The sequence below is a fragment of the Gekko japonicus genome, unplaced genomic scaffold (assembly GCF_001447785.1).
Source record: "Gekko japonicus isolate JY-2015 unplaced genomic scaffold, Gekko_japonicus_V1.1 scaffold2895, whole genome shotgun sequence".
In the NCBI taxonomy this organism is placed as follows: domain Eukaryota; kingdom Metazoa; phylum Chordata; class Lepidosauria; order Squamata; family Gekkonidae; genus Gekko; species Gekko japonicus.
The window spans coordinates 48526-55606 of NW_015161492.1; the positions used below are offsets into that span (position 1 = coordinate 48526).

A 7081-nucleotide genomic window follows, 5' to 3' on the forward strand; every position below is an offset into this window, starting at 1 on the left:
CCCCTCCCCCCCTCAGACCCCCCCCCAAATCCCCCCCCCCCGCAGGAGAGAAGATGGGAGCTGACAACCCTCGTGCCTGCACACAAAAGCTTATCCCTAGAATTAAACTTTGTTGGTCTTAAAGGTGCCACTGGACTCAGACTCTGGCTGATTTCACACTAGAGCTGCCTCGATGTTGCGCCGCCGTTTGCCCCGATACTATTGGTCAGTTTCACACCCGAAGCTGCGGGGCTGCATTTTGACTCGCGGCTTCACCCGATTTCCCCTGCAGTTTCGGGACCCTGTTTTTTGAGGATCACGAAACTGCGGAGGAAATCAGGTGAAGCCGCGGGTCAAATGCAGCCCCGCGGCTTCGGGTGTGAAATTGACCAATAGTATCGGGGCAAACGGCGGCGCAACATCGAGGCAGCTCTAGTGCGAAATCAGCCAATGTGAATTTTATATCTGATGCTTCTCACACCTGCTTTTGAAACCCTGTCTCTAGATTACTGCTATGCTTACTGTGTTTTTCGAAGCCTTACAGTGACCTGTGCTTTGAACAGTGCTGGGGAAAGTTCTGATGAACTGCTGATATTTAAATTTTCAGGTATTTTTATTTCTTTATCCCATGAGCATCTTTGGGAACCTTGCAATCTGAATTTTCCCCAGCACCTTACAACCTAAGTAGTATGCAGCATCCCTGGACTCCATATTAAGAAAGTTACAACCTGCAGATTTTTGGGATTGGTCAACGTGCCCCAAAACATTTTCTCCCCTTCTCATCCTAATACATAACATCCAATCTGATTATGAGTCCTGGAGAAATTGAAAGCTTCTGTTTGCTGTTTTGTGACAACTGCTGATTTGAGATGCTTTCAGGAAAGGAAGGCAATTCTGGCAAAATATTCATTAAACGAGAAAAAGGGGGGGAAACGCAACCCAAGATATGGCTGTGATATATGAGGGTCAAGCTAACAAAATACTTTATTATAAAAATACAAATATTTATGAGTTTTATGAGTCTGTTATTTGGATTAGTGCTTTTAATCTATTTTATTTTTTACTAATGTGTATACCCAAATAAATATTTGTATTTTTATACTAATTTATTTTGTTAGCTTAACCAAAATATTCATTAACAGCCTGTTCTTTCTGCAGGTTGGAACCAAGTACTACAAAATTACAATGTGACGTTCTTAGATAAGACCAAATTTGGTTAAACAGGCATGATTTAGCTTTATCAATATTTGAAATAACGCATTCAGTACTTGCACTTTATTTTTATCGTTAAATTGTAGGAAAGACATATTTGGTTATTTGGTTGCAGTATGATCCTTGCTTTACTTTTGTATTTCACTTGTTTAGAAGAAGAAGAAGAAGAAGAAGAGATTGGATGTATACCCCACCTTTCACTACCCTTCACTACATATTGGTTATTTGTTTGCAGTATGATCCTTGCTTTACTTTTGTATTTCACTTGTTTAGAAGAAGAAGAAGAAGAAGAAGAGATTGGATGTATACCCCACCTTTCACTACCCTTCACTACATATTGGTTATTTGTTTGCAGTATGATCCTTGCTTTACTTTTGTATTTCACTTGTTTAGAAGAAGAAGAAGAAGAAGAAGAGATTGGATGTATACCCCACCTTTCACTACCCTTCACTACATATTGGTTATTTGTTTGCAGTATGATCCTTGCTTTACTTTTGTATTTCACTTGTTTAGAAGAAGAAGAAGAAGAAGAAGAGATTGGATGTATACCCCACCTTTCACTACCCTTCACTACATATTGGTTATTTGTTTGCAGTATGATCCTTGCTTTACTTTTGTATTTCACTTGTTTAGAAGAAGAAGAAGAAGAAGAAGAGATTGGATGTATACCCCACCTTTCACTACCCTTCACTACATATTGGTTATTTGTTTGCAGTATGATCCTTGCTTTACTTTTGTATTTCACTTGTTTAGAAGAAGAAGAAGAAGAAGAAGAGATTGGATGTATACCCCACCTTTCACTACCCTTCACTACATATTGGTTATTTGTTTGCAGTATGATCCTTGCTTTACTTTTGTATTTCACTTGTTTAGAAGAAGAAGAAGAAGAAGAAGAGATTGGATGTATACCCCACCTTTCACTACCCTTCACTACATATTGGTTATTTGTTTGCAGTATGATCCTTGCTTTACTTTTGTATTTCACTTGTTTAGAAGAAGAAGAAGAAGAAGAAGAGATTGGATGTATACCCCACCTTTCACTACCCTTCACTACATATTGGTTATTTGTTTGCAGTATGATCCTTGCTTTACTTTTGTATTTCACTTGTTTAGTCTTAGTGTCCATGCACTTCCCTCTTCCTTTGTAGTTTTTGTAGTAATAAAATAATAAAAAATTCTAAAATAAAAAAGAAGAAAAAAGACCAATGTCTCAGTGTGCACAAATGCTTGATTTGTCCTGTTTTGTGTATTTGCTTAAAGGTGTTTCTTTGCTTCTTTCTCTCCCCATTGCCCTCAGGCCTATACCCTGCTCTCAGTTTGGTAATGCAATCTTAGCTAATGCTATTGCTTTTTTTCCTCTCTGGGTTTGGGGATTTGTTATTATTGAGGCACACCAGACACTTATTTTTCTCTTGAGAATAATTACATTGGATGACACTAAAGAAGAATATCTCTACTGTACCTTTCCCGTTATCGCCTTCACCATCTGTTCTTGGGAGGTTCTGTTCATAAAGCCAACTGCATACACACCTTCTGATTGCCAGTGTTTTTCACCGGCGAATAGCTAGGACTTCTTGAGTGGCTCATCGTGTAATATTATGCAACGTTAAGCCCACTGAAATCAGTGGTGTGGAGTAGCTCTGCATAGCACTGCACTTCTCAAATATTATCCACATCCAGTGCTCCCCATGGGTATTCAGTGAGGGATAATAACTCCAGCATCACTTATCCAGTGTTAGCTGTACAGTTGTCTAGTGATACACTGTTGCACATTTTTTGCCTTTTATTTTTCAGGCTGTGGTGGTGGGGGAAATGGCTAAATTTCATTTAGACACCAAGATCCAAAAAATGATCCTTGTGCTTTGCATGAAAGATGCTGAAATTTGCAGTGGTGTGTTAGTTTATTCCTATATTTGATGAGATACCACACAGGTGAGTTCTACACTTTTATTTCATTAATAGCTAATCCTCCCTCTTAAGTGCTCAAAGAGATGTTTCTTTCCTTCCTCCTCACCCCCTTTCATCTTTACAAAGGTGGGTCAGGCTGAGATTTCTTCCTTTACTTCATTTATACCCCACCTTTCTCCCCAGTGGAGACCCAAATTGATTTATATTATTCTCCTATCCTCTGCTGTATCCAAACAATAACCTAGTGAGATAAATTAGGCTGAGACTGTGTGACTGGCCCAAAGTCACCCAGCAAGTTTCTATAGCAAAGTTGGGATTCACACCTAGAGACAGTGACTGACCCAATGTAACCTAGCAAGCTTCGTGGCTAAATGAGGATTTGTGGTCCAAAGGCACTGCACCAAAAATTGCAGGTGAACTGTTAGTTTTCAATCAACTGAGCTTTTGAAATTCTAACCCTAATCTAATCAATGTCATTCCAGGGCTCTTTTTGTAGAAAAAGCACAGCAGGAACTTATTAGCATAACAGGTCATACCCAACAGCAGAAACTCATTAGCATATTAGGCCACACCCCTGATAGTACAGCTCATTAGCATATTAGGCCACACCCCATGTTACCAGAAGCATGGTCATTCAGCCACACCCACCTTTTGGTTCTTATTCTGTTTACCTTGTTTGTTGTCAAAACCCAGGGCCTTTTTGGTAGCAGTAACTCCTTTGCATGTTAGGCCACACACCCCTAATGTAGCCAATTCTAATGAGTTTCTGCTGTTGGGTGTGGCCTGTTATGCTAATGAGCTCCTGCTGGGCGTGGCCAACTCAGGAGCCAGCCGGAACTCCGTTCCTGTGCGTTCCTGCCCAAAAATAGCCCTGGATTCCTTATTACAGCTGAGAATATTGTCAATTATATTTATTTGGATTATGCAGAGGATTTCTGAATGATGCATGGTACTATCTGTTAGACAGAGAGCATATCTGATTACCTCCAGAAATGTTGTGCCTCTTTGAAGATACTATTTTAAGAGACACTACCATGTTGAGTGGATGATAGCAATAAGATCTGACTTTTTCACGTCCTTGAGTGAAATCTAATCCAGACTGGTAAACATGAATAAAGAAGGAAGAAAGGGAACTGGGTTGTTCTTTTTTCCAAATTGCTTACAGCTACTGCTTAGAATCTCACTGATTTCATGCTAGAAAACTTATCTGTGTGTATAAATGACAATACCCTTAATTTATCTATGCAGTAATTATCCTGGTTTTTAAAACTGGCTTCATTCTTCCTAAAGTTTGTTCACATATGTCACAGCTCAGGTGGGGTGTCACCTGACGCTGCCACCACTCTGGATTTAGGTTCCCTTGAGAAGGCCCAGAGCACCCTCCCAAGACCTTCAGACCTCCCTTTTGGCCGAATAACAGGTGTGAGGACCAGGCAGAGTGAACAATGCAAATAGGTACAGGAGCTCATTAGCATAACTTAGTTGATCACACCTTGTTAGGATTGCTCCTTAGTAGGGTTGCCAGGTCTCCTCGTTCCTCCAGTGGGAAGATTTGGGGGACGTTATGGGCATGGGCAGGGATGTAGTGCAATGTCCCCAATGTAATGACATTACTCGGAAGTGACATCATCATGTCAGGGACGCTCTGGTATTTGGGCAAAACTATGGTTTTTTCGCCCTCAAAACCATAGAGTTTGCCCAAATACCAGAGCATCCCCCTCATCATCCCTAACATGATGATGTCACTTCCGGGTCACATCATTGTGTCGGAGACGTCCCTGTTTAGGGGAGGGGTTTTCCCCAACTGTCAACTGGTCTGCGGCAAAGGGAAGTCCCTGAAACCAGGGGATCCCCTGCCCAGGCCTAGGGGCTGGCAACCCTATTCCTTAGCCAACTAACAAATCCACATGTATATAAGTAAATTTCACCTGATTGCTTCTGTTCAATGCATAAAATCATCTTTGAACATGAAGTAGTTTGTGGAACTTCAGATAAAGATTTTAATTCCAGTTAGGAGCCATGGTAGTCTGTAGCAGCAAAATAAAATGGTTGCCCATTGGCACCTTAGCTGAGAACAGAATTTATTCCTGCATAGCTTTCATGATTCAGAGTTCACTGGACTTCTCTTTTATTTTGACAAAGATTTGTATTGCACATGCACAGTTGCTCCCAGTGGATTTATGGTGCTTCCAGAGACCCAGGCCTTCCTAGGACACACTGGGACTAAGTGGAAGAGCACATGTGGAAGAGCATACAGAAGGTCCTGAGTTCAATCCCTGTCCCAGGTTAAAGGATCCTATGTGGCAGGTGTAGGAAAATATCTTTCTCTCTCTGTTATCCTGGAGAGCCACTGCCAGTCTGAATAGATAATACAAGTACTAATCAGGATGAACTAGTTTTCTTACTCAATATGAGGCAACTTCATCTGTTCAAACCTCTCTCATCTTTGGTTTGAAACCTTGAATGGTTACAGTTTCAAAGTGTGGTAAGAACTCTTCCTGTAGTCTGTGGAGTTGGCCAAGCTACCAGAATGCTGTGTAAAATTGCACATGATTTTGGCATTGAAAGAGTCAACCAAGGAACTTTCTTGAGTACATAAATATCGGGAAGGTATTTGCTTAAATTTAGACTCTAGAGATAAAACTATTTTTTCCTACTGTCTGCTCCAAATGCTTTTAAAGTGTGTGTTTTTGTTTACTTTTTTGCTGCAATTAGATAATTCTGGTCTGCAGAACATGTACTGTCATGACAAAAACAATGCCAGATCTAGTCTGGTCAGCTATATGGGTGGCAACTGATCTCCTGCTAAAGTTAAACATCCTTACTTTTTTGTGATAAAATTGCCATTGATGTTTCCTGTATCATTTGTCACCTAGCAGCTGACTAAACTTTGGAGATGACTTTCTAATTCTGTTTTTGCAAGGTATCAAAACATTTATAAAGGAAAAAACAAATCACCATCCCTGCCATAGGCTTCTGTTACTTGCAGGGATTCCTAATGAAAGATTCTTGTTGTTACCATTGCCAGAATCTTTAATAATCACATTTACTGCTAGGCTTCTCAAGCAGTAAAAACAGCCATAACCTCAGCCCTGAACTGGTACTCCACTAAGCCTTGTGAAAACACAATATGCCCATCTCTAATCACTCTTAAGAGGTCTTGAGCCGGACAGCACATTGCAATCTCAAGACTCTCCACTCTCATGTGTGGCTTCCCCTTGCCCTTGGTACTTTAGACCTCTGGCACACACACTCCTACACCTTACAGTGAACAGTGGCAGACACTTAGACAGGACTATGAACATTTTCTAGTGTATGTCCAGCAAGTGAGTATATGTATTAGTTAATGCTGCCATTCATAAAATTTCATCTGAGTTGTGAACTTTCATATGTGAATGTCAACATTTAACCAGTTTCAGTCATGTACTATATAATGTACTATGGCCCCGTTCACACGGAGCATTTGCCCCGCTGATGGCACGGGAGTCCCGCGGAGTATCCGGGCACAATCAGACGGGAACATCTGGGAGGCGTAACACTCCCGTGGCGAACCCATGGCAAGCCGCCAAAATCGCGCATTAAAAAACTACCTCAACGAAGGTAGTGGCAAACGCTTTGCCACAGGCTGCCTATGGAAGCCTCCTGGTGTGATTGCGCTGGCGTGCGGCTTCCTCCCCCATCATCCTCTTTGCTGCGCGGAAGCCGCCGTCACGTCTGATCGCATAATAGCGCATCAGACTGCAACGGTGCAAATAGCTGTGCTCCCCCCCCCCCGTTTTCCGGCATGTCTGACCGGGGCCCATATAACAATACAGTGTCTATGTTAATTTTATTGCATCTATTGCTGATGTTTGAAGTTGTACACCATAAAATATTATTGAAGGATGTGGGAAATGGAGTGGGGTTTACAGGGAGCACCCTCCAATGGTTTTGGAGTTTTCTAGCAATACTCCCCAAGAGTTTCCATGAGAGAGGTCAATTT

At 41.4% G+C, this 7081-nt stretch overlaps 1 protein-coding gene across 1 annotated transcript in view; it reads left to right on the top strand.

Annotated features, from left to right (window-relative positions):
- Positions 1–7081, top strand: part of ARFGEF3 (ARFGEF family member 3) — a 129786-nt gene that overhangs the window by 33867 nt on the left and 88838 nt on the right. The gene's annotated exons all lie outside the window — the stretch shown is intronic.